The 17,460-nt window shown below is 36.2% G+C and overlaps 1 long non-coding RNA gene across 2 annotated transcripts in view; it reads right to left on the bottom strand.

Moving 5' to 3' along the window:
* LOC118536353 (uncharacterized) overlaps nucleotides 1-17,460 on the bottom strand; it is a 244,237-nt gene that overhangs the window by 4,648 nt on the left and 222,129 nt on the right. The window contains exons 9-11 of one of the 2 annotated variants that reach the window (XR_013447746.1): nucleotides 8,840-8,871; nucleotides 4,208-4,305; nucleotides 1,783-1,901 (exon numbers count right to left, since the gene is read on the bottom strand). This is a non-coding gene — a long non-coding RNA (uncharacterized LOC118536353). Of the gene's footprint in view, nucleotides 1-1,667; nucleotides 1,902-4,207; nucleotides 4,306-8,839; nucleotides 8,872-17,460 lie in introns of those variants that run through there. The other variant, XR_013447747.1, reaches the window with a different exon arrangement.

Below are 17,460 nucleotides of genomic sequence, written 5' to 3' on the forward strand. Positions count from 1 at the left end.
AAGAGCTGGTTGGGAACACAAAAGACTTGGATGCAGCACCAAGAGGAAGCTATCTCCACAGCAGGGCTGAGGGCAGTAGGAGAGATGTTATTTCATGCTATGAGAGCTGCCCCTAAAAAGGGCCACTGAGGGGTCTTCAGAGTACCCACAGAAGAAAGTATCAGCTATAAACGCCCACCAGGACCAGAGTGAGAAGTTGGCTTATGAAGATACCAGCCCCAGCAGCAAAGAACTTTCCTTCCTTATTTCCCTTTCTTCCCTCCTCTTCCTTTAACATTGGCATGGTCCAAAACTACAGCTCAACAAGTCCAAGCCCAGGAAGGTTACTGATAAGCTTCTCTTTCTCCTCCCCAAATGCCCCAGCTTACTATCTGCAGGCCTGGGCCTCTTACTCTGGATTAAAAATCAAAATTCTAATATCTTAACACTGGATTATTTTTATTTTATTTTTTTTAATTTTATTATGTTATGTTAGTCACCATACAATACATCATTGGTTTTTGATGTGGTGATCCACGATCCATTGTTTTCATATAACACCCAGTGCTCCATGCAGTACGTGCCCTCCTTAATACCCATCACTGGGCTAACCAACCCCCCTCCCCCCTCCCCTCTAAAACCCTGTTTGTTTCTCAGAGTCCATAATCTCTCATGGTTCATCTCTCCCTCCAATTCCCCCCCCCCATTTTTCCCTTCCTTCTCCTAATGTCCTCCATGTTATTCCTTATGTTCCACAAATAAGTGAAACCATATGATAATTGACTTTCTCTGCTTGACTTATTTCACTTAGCATAATCTCCTCCAGTCCCATCCATGCTGATGTAAAAGTTGGTATTCATCTTTTCTGATGGCTGAGTAATATTCCATTGTATATATGGACCACATCTTCTTTATCCATTCATCTGTTGAAGGGCATCTCGGCTCTTTCCACAGTTTGGCTATTGCGGACATTGCTGCTATGAACATTGGGGTGCATATGGCCCTTCTTTTCACTACATCTGTGTCTTTGGGGTAAATACCCAGTAGTGCAATTGCTGGGTCATAGGGTAGCTCTATTTTTAAATTTTTGAGGAACCTCCACACTGTTTTCCAAAGTGGCTGTACCAACTTGCCTTCCCACCAACAGTGTAAGAGGGTTCCCCTTTCTCCACAATCTCTCCAACATTTGTTGTTTCTTTCCCTGTCCATTTTTGCCATTCTAACTGGTGTAAGGTGGTATCTCACCAGTTAGAATGGATTATTTTTAAATTTCGCACTGAGGCTGTCTTATCTAAAAGTAACTGTATTACTGTACAGTGAACATAAACATTTTGGGATCTGCTAAGTTTTAATCTGATAGAAAAAATCTTTGCTCAACTAAAAGTTTAAAGAAACAATAGGAGTTATAAATAAAACTGTTTAGGTTATATCCAATATATAGTGGTTATACTGGGACAAGGATTAAAATAGAGCCCTTTCTATGAAAACCAGTTTGGCTGGAAAAACGTGGAAGATAAATCCATCTATGTCCACCTTTCCATCATATTGATTAACCAAGAAAAATGCTACCAGCTACGCTACTGTACTATCCACTTTTGCCCTGCTGTTCATTTGCTGGCCAAACACAGAGCCAGTCTCGACTGAGAAGCCTATACACCATTTTATGCATTCAAGAACGTATCACTGAATAGCGATTTTTTTGTTGTTTTATTTGGGTTTGGGTTTTTTGTTTGTTTTACTCAGCAAGAATGTAAAGACACTATAGATAAAAATACTTCTAAATTTGTCTGAGATTTTTCAGACCTAAGAAAGTCTTTACTTGGAGTCAATTTATAGTTTTACTTCCAAAGATTTCATTCAGGATTTTTTTTCCCATTTTTTTGTGCCAGTTTTATCCAACTCTCAAGGATTCCGATTCCTTCCTGCAAGAAAAAGAACAACGCTAGACAGATTAACCTCCAGAAACTGAGAACAAGAAAGACATATAAACATATCTGGAATCAATAACAAAATCTATTGCAATAATGTATAACACAAGAAACTCCCGACACAGCCACAGCCAAAACGTAATGCTAGCCAAACATTGCACAATGCTGAAAGCAGCAGTCACGTTTGAAAATAAAAATAGCAGATAGTGTCATTACAGACAGAATGTACAAATTCCCATAATATAATTCTCCCTGGGAATGCAGAAAAAGAAGAATAAAAATGTGGAGACCTGATCTATTACACATGTCTATCTTCTAATATTTGCAAATGTCCAAAATGCTTAGGAGTTATCCTGTTATATTTTATAATAAAGAATAGCTAATGGAAAAGAAATGTATAAGAGATACTATTTAACAAAAGTAAAATTATATAGAGTATCTTGTGAGTCTATCAGTGTAATTCAGATTTATATATCCAAAAGTATTACTTACTTTGGCTTTTCTAATTCCTTACCTTTTTTTTTTAATTGAGATATAACTGACATATAACATTGTATTAACATCAGGTGTACAACATAATGATTTGATATATTTACATATTGCAAAATGATTACCACAATAAGTTTAGTTAACATCCATCACCCTTTGAGAACTTTTAAGATCTGCTCTCTTAGCAACTTCCAAATATACAATTAGCTATAGTTCTCATGCTGTACATTACATCCCCAGGACTTATTTATTTTATAACTGAAAGCTTGTAACTTTGACCACTTATACCCATTTTGTGCCCCTCCCCCCCACACACACTTAACAACCATCAATCTATTCTCTGTATCTATGAGTTCATTTTTTAAAAAATAGATTCCACATATAAGTGATACCACATAGCATTTGTCTTTCTCTGACTTCTTTCACTCAGTACAATTCCCTCATGGTTGACCCATGTTGCAAATGGCAGGATTTTTTTTTTTTTTTGGTCTAAAGTATACAAAAACCCTAGTTTTAGGGCAATAACCCCAAAATGCTATTTATTGTTCTTTTAAACATTTCTGAGAAACGATGCACTGATAGCAACCAGTCCTTCAGAAGAAATTTAAAAAGAAAAAATAATCCTATATAGTAGATCACATACTAGAAGCCCTGACTGCCATCTCCTACCTCAAATCCTAGTTCAAGTGACAACATAGCAAAGCAAGAGAAGCTGAGAAAACCTGGCCCTGGCATACACACACACCTTTGCTTCTGCACCAGAAATAGTTTTAAAAAGGCACGTTTGTGCCAATGACTAATTCCACTTCGAAGCTGTAGTCTAGTGGGGTCTCTAATCTAAAACACATTTGACAAAAATTTCTCTTAACTCCCCACCCCTACCCTTTCCCAATACAATATTAGTTGTTTTTTTTTTTCCAGTAGAAAAAGCAAGATGGATGCAATATAACCAAATATTCAAGTTAAATGCCATCTTACCCATGCAGGTTAATCAGAACAGTTTCTGAGCCAACTTATTCCAAATAAACCAAGCTCTGTCACATATCCAGAACATTTCTTTTTTTTAGGTTCTATTATGACCTTCCCTTTGAAAGCTGTTCCTAGAATAGCTCCAATAGAACTGTTTTTCTATTTTTCAAGGGTTGGAACTTCTCTTTGACCTTAATGAGAATGGGCTTGAGGGGCTCAGGCTTGTTTATTACAGTACCCTTTTCTTTCTGATGATTAAAGTGACACTGTTATTTATTCTATTGTTACTGCATTTGACTTATTATCTTTCATGCAAAACATATTCATGAACAGACTTGAAAATTCAGACAAGTATAAACAAAGGGTCAGAAATCATCAATTTTCCTACCAGCTACCTTCAATTATTTTTTCTCACAGTTTTGGTTTTATCTTCTAAGCCTTTTCCAAAAATATGTACACTTAAGAATATATATATATATATATAGTATATCCTACTCTTCTCACTTATTATGCCATCAGCATTTTCCATGTTCTTATAGAATCTTTGTAAATATTCAGTCCTATATATTTTAATAAGTGAATGTACTATGGTTTATTTAATTCTTATGATTGGACATTCTGTTCTAGTTTTTCACAATTTTAATTCTAGGAACTTCTTTGAGGGTAAAGCTGTCTTCAATATTTGAGATTACTTTATTATGGTAGATTCTCAGGGATGGAATTACAGGAATCATCAGGTTTCTTAAGACTCTTCATACATGTTTGATAAACTGCTGCCCAGAAAGGTCACACCAATTAACTCTGCCACCAGCAATAATTGGAACATTCCATCATACACTTACCAGTGTTTTCATCCCAGGCTCATTAGCATTTTTGCTAATTTGATAGGTGAAGAATTGGATCTCATTGTGGTTTTTAGTGCATTTTTTAAAAATCAGATCTTTATGAACATAAAGATAAAAAACTTATGAGGCCTTTTATGAAAATTAGTAATCCTCCAAATCCTTTCCTCCCACCCAAATACACATCAACCATTTCCTGTTCCCCAGAGGCAGAGCATGTTTTAGCCAATGTAGCTACCTTGTCTTTTGACCATGAGACCATGTTTATGGGCCTGGAGCAATATGACTTCTTTCCCTCTCTTTTTAATCGCTTATCTGTCAGTTGAGGGGATCCACTTTGGCTTGACAATGAGCTGAAGGAGTGTTCTTGTGTTGATGTGCACTAAAATGCCCCACTCATAAAGTCCAGATATTAAACAACTTGATTCTTGATTCTTGGTCCATAACATGTCTCACTCAATAGTCTATCCTTGGGGCTACTATGTCTGCTTTATTTCAACAACCCATCAACCCACAATAATGACAGTCAATTGCTCTTACTTAGCTCTGTTAATGGAGCTGATTTTCTCCATCTTTAATGGTCCAGATGCATTCAGTTAGTTACAAGATAAATTACTCCTGCCTCCCTCTCAAGAAACCTTGTAGGCATTGATCTACTCCACTGTCTGCCTTTCTCTTCCAGGGTGAAGTTCTCAAAGAGCAGACTTCACATCTCAATGAGAAAAAGCAAGAGCCTGGTATGGGATAGGAGTTCTGACTTCTATTAATCTCTGGTGTGAGTTTACTGTTACTTTCTGGTGTGACCTTGTTCAAGGTCCTTAATCTCTCTGTGCTTCAATTTTCTTGCCTGAAAAATAGGAAGACTATCATACCTCATAGGGCTGTTGTCATGATTAAATGAGCTGGGGGAGGGGGCAGCACGTAGGTATGTGCGTGTAGCACTTAGAAAATGAGTGTCTCACACATAAAGCACCATATATGTACAGGCTATAATTTTATTCTACTTAACTCCTGCCACCTGAAATGAAAATCTTGGTTCATAGTTTGATTTCTTGCTGTAGACATTTTACACAGCTTACCTATATAATGTTTCCAGGCATAGCACAAACCTAGCTGCTCTTTGTGCTCTGTCACATACTTACTGTTAAAGGATCCTTACATTTGAAGTTCTAAGACCTATATATCCAGCTGGATTTTTATCAGGGCTGTTAAATTAATAAATGAATTTAGAGAATTAACACCTGTGCAATAATCTTCCCAGTTTATAAATTATGTTCCTCCATTTGTTTAATACTTCTTTCATAATCTTTTCTATCAGAATTTCATCAAAGAAGCAGAACCACTGCATGTAAGATAACACATTTGTTACCAGGATTGAGTCTTATACAATTATGAGAGCTGGCTAAGCAGTGTCTTTAAGGCTGTTATCTTTTGTCTTATGCTAGAACTTGAAATTTCCAGGGTAAAGGCAGGAAGAGAAGATGGATATAGCATAGGAAGAATGAGGACAAGCTGGAACTCACAAGAAGGAGCTGGAACCCATGAGGAAAGAACAAAACCCATGCCAATTCTTACCACTTGTGATCTTGATGATGTGATCCCACATTGAAAGAGTGACCTTCGTCATAAAGCTAAACACACACCTGCCAGGATTTGCAGAGTTAAAGGATCCAGGGAAAGGTGGTGAAACTGCAGACCAAGCTAGTGTCCCACACCAAGGTTTGAGATAGCATTACTGTCTATGTTGAGAAACACTAATGTTTTTGTTTAACTTCCATCTCCCTAATGGCCTATAAAAATGTCTTTAGTGGCCCATTATAACTGGAAATATACAGAAAAGGAATTCTGAGAAATGTAGTTCAGTCTAGTCAAAGTGACATGTTACAAATCCACCACATCTCTCAATAGAATTTATTTAATGAATTATGTTTCACACTCCTAATTACTTATAATTGCCTCTGTCGATGTGATCTCTATGCAATATGTTTATTGTATGGTTGTGAACACCATAATGCCTTTATCTCCTTTCCCTCCTTTATACATCACAGTAACTCAAATGGCCTAGTTATCCAAACCTGCTCTCTCTACACTGAAATAGTTGATTATAACTAGAATGAAACTCAAAAACATGCTAAACAGACCAACTTTGAATTTGAGTAAAAACCCTAACTTAGCCCTCACTTCTGCCTTCCAAACTATTAAACTTTCCCCATCAATTTGCTCTATTCCCCTGTATTACTTTTATATAACTTCTCAAGTCTCCAGCACCTCCTCCCCCAAATTAGTGCACTCAGGCTACCATTACAAACACAGCAGCTGATGGCTTAAGCAGAAACTTGTTTTCTCATAGTTCTAGAGGCTGGCAAGTCTAAGGTAAGGTGCTAGCCAGTTAATTCCTTGATAGGAGCTCTATTCCTGGCTTGCAGATGGCTTCCTTCTCACTGTATACTTGTATGGTGAGGTGAGAGAGAAGGAGGAAGCAAGCTGTCTGCCATCCCTTCTTATAAGGGCACTAACTTCATCATGAGGGCCCTATGCCATGACCTCATCTAAATCTAATTTCCACTAAAGATCCCATCTCCAAATACCATCACATTGGGAGTCAGGGATTCATCATATGAATTTGGGGCTAGGGGATCACAATCCACAGCATCTTCCTTCATCATCCTCAGTAAATTGTTCTGCTTCTTATTTCATGTAGAAATGGAAACCATCAAAAGGGAAAATCTGTATCATCCCACCTTCATATCTATCAGCCCTCTACATTTGAATTCCTATACTCTGTACCTTTCCTGTTACAGTGACTGAAATATATATCCTTATGGGACCCAATACTCCATTTGTTCACTAGATTTTATGCTTTCTTGTCCACTGAAGAACCTCATTCCAGTAAATGGCCCTCTTTCTCCTACATTACCAATTTTTCCTCTCTACTGAGAGGAAACATGCAGACATGTTACATCTCCAATATTGATAAAACTTCTCCCTTCATCTTACATTATCCCACAAGCTTTTGCCTTTAGAGTAAAATTCACCATACCTACTATCTCCATCTCTTCTCTTCCTAGTCCCTCCTGGACCCATCTCAAATGGACTTTCATTGCCACCACTGGACCAAAACCATTTGCCAGTGACCTCCTCATCAATAAACCTGATCATCAGTCTCCAACCTATTTACTGTTAGCATTTAACAATATTGATGATTCCCTCTACCAAAAACTTTCTTCTTGAATTTTGGGACAAAAGGCACTTAAATCTCTTTGTCTTTCATTAGCCACTTTTTCCCAAATCCTTTGCTGGGCTTTCCTCATTGACCAACTTCTTAATGTAAGAATGCCTTATAACCAATCCCAAGACCTCTTCTCAATCTATACTCATCCTTAAGTGAGCTCATCCAGGCCCTCAGTCTTAAAATCATTCATGATTTGATGATTCCTAAATGTGTAGCTCTAGCCCCAGTCTTCAGACTCCTATATGCAACTATCTACTCAGCATCTTCACTTAGATATTTAATCAGCATCTAAAATTTAAAATGTTCAAAACAAACTTACCTATTCTTCTTACCCCCAATATGGTTTCCCCCAATATTTCCCTTATTAAATAGCAACTATTCATCCAATTACACAAGATAAAAACTGTGGAATCATCCTGCCTCTTCAGTCTCACACACTGAAAGAGCCAATCTATCAGTAAATCTCATTGGTGGTTCTTTCAAAATACAGTAAAAAAACTACCCACTTCCTACCACCTGGTCCAAGAACTATTATCCTCAACAATTGTAAAAGCTGCCTAAATAATCTCTCTGCCTCCAGTCCTGTAAGTTTACAGTCTAATCTTTACAAAGTTTTTTTAAATTTTTAGATTATATCATATCTATGCTCAAAATCTTCTAATGGTTTCCTATCTCTAACAGAATAATCCAAAGTCCATTCATAGTCTAAAAATCCCATAGTATGGCACATAGGTAACTGTATGACCTCATTTTCATTCTCTCCCTTACTTTACTCTAGTTACACTGAATTCCTTGCTATACTTAGAATATATCGAGCATGCTGCAACCACAGGATCTCTGCATCTATTGTTACTTTTTGGAATTCTTTTTTTCCCTAAGATAACATCATGGCTAAATTATTTTTTTTAAGATTTTATTTATTTATTTGAGAAGGAGAGAGAGAGAGAGCACATGAGAGAGCACAAGCAGGGGAAGGGGGAAGAGCAGAGAGAGAAGCAGACTCCCTGCTGAGCAGGGAGCTGATTCGGGGCTTGATCCCAGGACCCCGTGATCATGACCTAAGCCAAAGGCAGATGCTTAACCAACTGAGCCAGCCAGGCAACTGACATCATGGCTAAATTATTACTTTACCAGGTCTCTTCTAAATGCCATCTCATCCCAAAGCTTTTGTTCAACACCCTAAATAAAACAGCACCCTTGCCACTCTCTGTCCCCTTATTCTACTTTAGTTTTTCTTCGTATCGCTAATCAAACCTGAAATAGGAGCGTGAACTGCCTAGATTTGAAACTTGTCTCACTTCTCTCACTGAAACCACTCACTGTTATGACTCTGGGCAACTTCCTTACCTTTCTATGATGAATTTTCCACATCTTGAAAATGAGAAAAAAATAGAACCTACCTCATAGGGCTGTTAAGTCATGGAATTTAAACCTGTTTGTGTGTGTGAGAGAGAGAGAGAGAAGACAATGAGAAAGAGAGAAAAACACACTTAGAAAAATAAGTATCTGGCATATAAGCACTACATATACATAAATGCTAGAATAAATATCATTATCTCCTTCTTAAGAATGTAAGCTCAGTGAAAGCAGTATTCTTCTGTCTCTCTTGTTCCCCCATTGTATCCCTAGTATTTAGAATACTAACTTCACATAATATTTATTGAATGAATTTTTTAGAATTTTTTTTTTTAAGATTTTATTTATTTATTTGACAAACAGAGAGAGAGAGAGAGTTCACAAGCAGGGGGAGGGGCAGAGGAAGAGGGAGAAGCAGGCTCCCGGCTGAGCAGGGAGCCCAATGCGGGGCTCGATCCCAGGACCCTGGGATCATGACCTGAGCTGAAGGCAGATGCCCAACCGACTGAGCCACTCAGGCGCCCCTGAATGAATTTTTTAAATGGTCATTGTTATGTATGACATGCATCTGGCTACCTACATTAATTCACTTAAATTTGAATAATTTTTAGTTGAGTCTTTTGACTCTTCTTAGATATCCAAATATACCAACTACAAAAAATATTTTCTTACCTTCCTGTGTTTACTATTAATGTATATGTTTTGTATCCTTTTTAATTGGCTAAAACTTTTAAAACAATAATAACCCTTGCTGTCATCCATATCCCAGTTTTAGAGAGAACACATAGTAGTGGTTACTGCATTAAAAGAAATGCTCTCAATAGATTTGGTTTTGAAGCTTATTAAATTTCTTTTTAATATAATAGAGTGGTAAGAGATTTTTTTCTTCATGTAACCTGGTTAGTGTGGTAAGGGTTTCTGTGTGGTGGACAGCGGTTGCAATCTAAATACATGGACTCTGAGATCATACAGATATGAGCTCGACTTCCAGTTCTAACTTACAACCCACTGATTCTAAGCAGGTGACTAAATCTCCCTGATTCTACTTATCTTTATGTTTCCTCAAAGGTTTACTCTAAGAGTTGAATAAAACAAAAAAAGATAATGTAAGTAAAGTGATTCACAGAACATCTAACATATATTACGTACTAAGTAAATCTTAGGTGTCTCTTTCCCACTCCCCTTTTTTTAAATCATTCTTGAATCCTCATATTCAATTATTTGACAGGTGTGTATATAAAACATACTAAATGTTACTCATTAATCCAGCCACTGAGATAGAAGTTCTCACAGTCTAATATGAGATCATTAAACTAGTTTAAAATTACTAGTGTAATACAAAATGTGCCTGAGAGCAGATGTTCAGTTAATGCTTAGTGAATAAATGAACAAATGGTTAAGTGAAAAGAATAACCTATAGTATATATCTCTTTCTAGAGTTTTAAATTTGAAGTTATTGTTTACCCTATATCGGCAAAGACTAAAAATTTCAGTTCTTGCATATATTAGCACAATACACCTCATGTATGTCTGTGGCTAGAATAGGAAAGGGGAAGATCCGGGAGACAGAAAATGTAGTATGTAGACCCTCAAATAGTAAAATGACGACATGGTTTTGGTGCCTCAAAAAAAGAAAAAAAAAGTGTTTCAAAACAAAAAAATTCAGTAATTTGCTTTTATAGACAGCCAGTTCCATCATTGGCAGTATATTCAAACAGTTCCATAAGCAGGTGCCATTAGCACTAAATAAAATATCTCATAAGACTTCCAAATACCCTTTGACTGTTTCCTCTTCCGAGTTTCCAGTAAGAACTTAATTGCGAGATAAGGTGCAAGTACAAAATACCATCGTGGTATTTTTCCAATTTCAGAAAAATAGACATCATTAAAGTTAAACCAAAAAATATATTCACCTAGCATCATCCATCTTTACTTAGAAAGCAGTAGTTGCCTATCCAGAGTTTGATTGATCCTAGGTTTTCAAAACACACAGGAATGGTTTTGGACAGATGTTTCATCAATGACAAATTGGCCTTGAGGGAAACATGACCACTTTGGACAAAAGCCACATATCCACATATTTCAGCAGCACTCATTTCAAACTGTTTTCTCATCTTAAATTTCTAAGTTAACTTCTGTTAAAATAAATATTAAACTTTTAAAATTAGATTTAAATAAATCCTCTAAAGGCTAAGATTACAGTTTTAAGTAACCCACTAATCAACTTTACAATTTTTATGGCAATAATGTTATTGGCAAGATTTTGCCAAGTGGTTGATGGCATCAACCACAAAGCCCTGTTTATAAGTACATATTATCACATGAAGGGAACACTGTTTTGATTCTTAGAGCATTCCACTTAAATTCTAACCTTAACCCGATCTGATTAATACTTTTTTTATAGTGGTTGTATTTCCTTTTTTTTAATGAATTTAAGATTTTTATTTAAATTCCAGTTAGTTAACTTATAGTGTAATATTAATTTCAAGTATACAAGATAGTGATTCAAAACTTCCCTACAACACTCAGTGCTCCTCACAGCAAGTGCTCTCCTTAATCCCCATCATCTATTTAACCCATCCCCCCACCCACCCCCATTTTATTTTTGACAACACACAGTGAAAACTGTGGGGGAAATATTTAAAGTTAAAGACTCTGAGTAGCTAAGATTAGCATTGTTAGCACCAAAGGCTGTGAAATTCTCTCTTAGATATTCTCCAGAAGGTAGGGTGGAGGAAAGATATGCATTAGCTTTAGAAAATGTTTCTAAGAGGAAGCAAGAGGAACCCAAGAAATTCATAGCTATGTAAGTCACTGATTATTGAGATGTTTCTGCTAAATTCATGTTAAATGTTCTCTACCTTAGAAATTGACACATACACCAGCACACATAACGAGGGCTCATTATGCTAGGAATTTGTTCTCAATCTACTCACCCCACTTTTTTGTTGTTATATTATTTCATTTAATTATACATTTTGTAGCCTCCTTATTATTAATATCTGTTTTAATGACATGTTTGGGAAATCAGTTGACCAAATCTTAAATGCAAAGGGCAAATACAGAAATAGCAAAGTATGTCTAAGATTCTCTTGACCTCATAAAAATGGATCTATAAATATGTTTAGATACGCACGCACACACACACACACACACACACACACACACACACACACACACACACACACATTGTTTTCTTGGTCAAATAGTTCATAGTTGAAATGTTAAAGATGATCCAGCAACTCCTAGAGAGTTTGCCATTCTGTTTGACTTTAAAATTTGTATGTTTACTACCTCTTAGAGAATATTCTCATGAGGGAGAGGGATGAGTTGTGATAACCTAATCAAGTTCTAGCCTCCCTACCTTATCATTGTTTCAGAAACCTCACAGCACTGGGTATTATAGGCAAACAACGAATCATGGAACACTACATCAAAAACTAATGATGTAATGTACGGTGATTAACATAACAACAACAAAAAAAAGAAACCTCACAGCATTATAGAAAGGATTCCCCTTATTAAACTCTGGCCCAGGCCATCCAAGCTTCTCTCCCACTTGCTGACAGAGATCAGAATGCCCAAGATCTTATATTCAAGAACACCATAAAGAGTCTGACTCAAAACTAGCAAGCCTCTTAGACATAATCAAATCCAACACTTCTCATTGTTGTCCAAAACAAAGACCTAGCTCCCCTCCTCTTCACCAGACCAACCCCTGCTCATCCTTTGTGTCTCTCTTGGCTTCTCCTCCAAAAATTCTTCACTGACTGACAAGTGCTTTTCCTGGGAGTTCACTTGGAATTTTTGCACACCTCTATCCCTTTCTCAGGGCATTTACCAAATAATACTGGGTAGTCTAGATGTCCACTATTCCCTCATCCTCATAGTTGAATCACACTTCATCCAAAAAAAACCCCACTGTGTAAATTGGTTTACACTGCACACTCTGCCATTAACAACCTCAAAATCCTGCTTAGGTATCTATCTGCCTCAAAGTCATCTTCTTTACCATTCTCCTTCTGGCAGCACCCTGGCCTCTAGAATTCTCTAGTCTCTCTTCTGCAGAGCAGTTCCAGTTTCAAGCATACCAGGTGCTTTTCAGTGTTTGACAAAAAAAAAAAAAAAATCATGCAAATAAAGAGCATTTACCCTCTCCAGAAGGCAATTTGTCTAGTCTAGTGTTTCCTGATCATGCTCTTGGAAATCTTTCCTATCTGATGAAAGAAAAATAACATCAGGACGCTGCAGTTCTTTGTTCTTGAGCTCTACCAATGTGATTATCTACGCTTTATGTTTCTACTTTGTTTCCCGTCCTACATTTCTCTAGCAAATGGTTTCTTCACCCTATACTGTCTATATGCCTATTTCTACCTTACGGTCACTGCTTACTTATAGTTCCTAATTCCCTCATAACTTCAATCTATGAATTAGATCATTATGACCTCTTTGACTTTTCAACTTCTCCCAATACTACTTACTTCAAATAGTCAAACTAAGAAATCTGATTACCTAGCTTATCTTTTAAATCTGGTCCTATCACAGCTTATTGGCCACCATAAGGATTGACTATCCTTTGTTCAAGACCTGGCCCTGGTCCTCCAGTCATCCATAGTTTTGATTATCCCATGGTACAAAGATGATCATCCAGCCTCACATTCTGTAGTTAACTGCCGACAGCTTAGTTCTCCTTAGACTGGGCCAGAGAGAAGCAACCATTACAATTGTATATTATGCCAATTGCTGTTTCTTCTTCACTATTGTAATAGATGTGTGGTCCCCAACCTCCATCTCTAGGACCCAGTGCATTCATACTCCAGCTCCTATGAGTGTGGCTGTTAAAGACTTTAGCTTTCCCCCCTCTCCAGGGACCTTTGTTCAGCTGACAGGAGCTGCCTCACCCCCCACCCTCACCCTGGGTTGCTGCCTTTCCCCTCTTGTTCACCTTCCTTATCTTGCTTTACATCCTCTCTTACAGATATTTTTTCTGAAGAGATCTCCCTCCAAAAATCTGCATCTGAATTCTTGTGTCATGCTTTGCATCTAAGGAACATAACCTTAAAAACCTGTTAAATAAACTAAGCTCCCTTCGTAACTCTAGTAATTCTTCCAGAGACTTCTGACAGTAATAACTTTGTATTTATGTTTTCAAATCCAGAATTCAGATTCTGTTTTGATTTTAGACATGCTGTCATTCTAATGGAGATGTAAAACTACATAATTCATCTATGAAATGATGTATATAAGTTTGTGGTGAAATTGAATGAAATGAACTATAACAGGTTTAGCAGTTGTGTTTATATAGATCATATTTTAATCAAATTTCCAGTACTCAATTCTTTTATATTATTCAGATATAATTGACATAGAACATGTTTCAGTTGTACAGCATAATCATTCAATGTTTGTACATATCGCAAAATGATCAGACTAGTAAGTCTAGTCAACATCCATCACCACACATAACTCCAATTATTTTTTCTTAAATGAAAACACTTAAAATTTACTCTTTAGTGATTTTCAAATATACAATACAGTATTAACTATAGTCACCATGTACATTACATCCATGGCTTACTTACTGTATAAATGAAAGTTTGTACCTTTTGACCCCCTTCACCCATTTGCCCACACCCCACCTCCTGCCTCTGGCAACAACCAATCTGTTCTCTTTATCTATGAGTTTTTATTTTATTTCATAAATAAGTGTTCTCATACAGTATTTGTCATTCTCTGACTGACTTCACTTCGCATAATGTCCTCAAGGCCCATCCATATTGTTGCAAATGGCAAGATTTCTTTCTTTTATGGCATACTAATATTCCAGTGAATAAGTATGTCAGATTTTTTTTATCCATTCATCCACCATAGGACATTTACATTGCTCCCATGTCTTGGCTATTGTAAATATGCTTCAATGAATATGAGAGTGTAGATACCTTTTTGAGGTAGTGTTTTTTATTCCTTTGGATAAATAAACAGAAGTAGAATTGCTGGATCATATGGCAGTTCTATTTTTAATTTTTTGAGGAAACTCCATACCATTTTCTACAGTGACTACACCAATTTACATTCCTATCAATAGTTCACAATGATTCACTTTTCTCCACATCATTGTCAACACTTATTATTTCTTGTATTTTTCATAATAACCTTTCTAACAGTTGTGAGGTGATACCAAATTGTGGTTTTGATTTGCATTTCCCTGATTAGTGATGTTGAACACTTTTTCATGTGCCTATTAGCCATTTGTATGTCTTCTTTAGAAAAATATCTCTTCAGATCTTCTGCCCATTTTTAATGATTGTTTATTTTTTTGCTATTTACTTGTATGAGTTTTTTATACATTTTGGATATTAATCCATTATTAGATATATGGTTTGCAAATATTTTCTCCCATTCAGTAGGTTGCCTTTTCATTTTGTTGATGAAAGAGATGGTTTCCTTTGTTGTACAGAATCTTTTAGTTTGATGTAGTCTCACCTGTTTTTTTCTTTTTTCCTTTGCTGCCTTTACATTGATGTCCAACCCAAAACATCACCAAGACCTATATCAAGGAGTTAACCACCTATGTCTTCTTCGAGAAGTTTTATGATTTCATTTCTTACATTCAAATCTTTAATCCATTCTGAATTAAATTTTGTGTATGGTATGAGATAGGGGTCCCATTTCATTCTTTTACATGTGGCTGTCCAGTTTCCCCAACACCATTTAAGAGATTATTCTTTCCCTATTATATATTCTTTACTTTTTTAAATTTAATTTTTTATGAAGTAGAATTCACAGACAATATTATATTAGTTTCAGTTATACAGCACTATATTTGTATATACTTTGAAAGGAACACCACTATAGGTCTAGTTAACATCTGTCACCACAGTTACAGAATTTTTTTTGATGAGAAACTTTTTTTAGCTTTTTAAGTTTTTATTTTAACAGTAGATAACAGTGTTATCAGTTTCAGGTATACAATATAGTGATTCAACAATTCTATACATTACTCAGTGCTCACCATGAGAAGTGTACTCTTTAATCCCCATCGCCTATTTCATTCATCCTCCCACCCACCTCTCTTCTGGTAACCATCAGTTTGTTCTCTATTGTTACGAGTCTGTTTCTTGGTTTGTCACCTTCCCTTCTCTTTTTTTCCCTTTGCTTGTTTGTTTCTTAAATTCCACATATGAGTGAAATCATATAGTATTTGCCTTCCTCTGACTTATTTCGCTTAGTATTATACTCTCTAGCTCCATCTATGTCATTACAAATGGCAAGATTTCATTCTTTTTTTTTGGCCGAATAATATTCCATTGTGTACATATGCCACCTCTTAATCCATTTATCAAAATCCGTGGATACTTGGACTGCTTCCGTATCTTGGCTATTTTAAACAAAGCTGCTAGAAACATAAGGACGCATGTATCCCTTTGAATTAGTGTTCTTGTATTCTTTGGGTAAACACCCATTGGTACAATTAGTGGATCTTAGGGTAGTTCTATTTTTAACTTCTTGAGGAATCTGCATACTGTTTTCCAAAGTGGCTGCCCCAGTTTGTATTCCCACTAACAGTGCACAAGTGTCTCTTTTTCTCCATATCCTCACCAACACCTATTGTTTCTTATAGTGTTGATTTTAGCCATTCTGACAAGTGTGAGGTGATATCTCATTGTGGTTTTGATTTGTATTTCCCTGATGGTAAATGATGATGAACATTTTTTATGTGTCTATTGGCCATCTATATGTCGTTTTTAGAGAAATGTCTGTTCATGTGTTCTGTCCATTTTTTAATTAGATTATTTGGTAGTGATTGGGTATTGAGTTTTATAAGTTCTTTATATATTTTGGGTAATAACCCTTTATCAGATATGCCTTTGAAAATATCTTCTCCCATTCCGTAGGTTGTCTTTTAGTTTTCTTGATTGTTTCCTTCACTGTGCAGAATCTTTTTATTTTGATGCAGTCCCCGATAGTTTATTTTTGCTTTTGTTTCCCTAGCCTCAGAAGGCATATCTAGAAAAAACTTGCTTCAGCTGACGTCAGAGAAGTTACCACAAGTGTTCTCTTCTAGGATACTTATGGTTTCAGGTCTAACAGGTCTTTAAGGTATTTTGAATTTATTTTTGTGTATGGTGTAATAAAATGGTCCAGTTTCTTTTGCACATTGCTATTCAGTATTCCCAACATTTGCTGAAGACACTCGCTTTCTCCCGTTGGATATTCTTTCCTGCTTTGTCGAAGATTAATTGACCATATAGTTGTGGGTTTGTTTCTGGATTTTCTGTTCTGTTCCATTGAGCTATGTGTCTATTTTTATGTTCAGTACCATACTGTTTTGATTACTACAGTTTTGTAATATAATTTGAAGTTCAGAATAGTGTTGCCTCCAGCTTTGCCTTCTTTTTCAAAATTACTTTGGCTATTCAGGTTGTTTCTTTTTTCTGTTTCCATACAAATTTTAAGATTATTTTTTCTAGTTCTGTGAAAAGTGCTGTTGGTATTTTGATAGGAATTGCTTTAAATGTGTAGATTGCTTTGGGTAGAATAGACATTTTAACAGTATTTGTTTTTTGAATCCATGAGCATGGAATGTCTTTCCTTATCTTTGTGTCATCTTCAGTTTATTTCATCAGTGTTTTATAGTTTTCAAAGTACAGGTCTTTCACCACTT

This window comes from Halichoerus grypus, chromosome 5, assembly GCF_964656455.1.
Source record: "Halichoerus grypus chromosome 5, mHalGry1.hap1.1, whole genome shotgun sequence".
Classification (NCBI taxonomy): Eukaryota; Metazoa; Chordata; class Mammalia; order Carnivora; family Phocidae; genus Halichoerus; species Halichoerus grypus.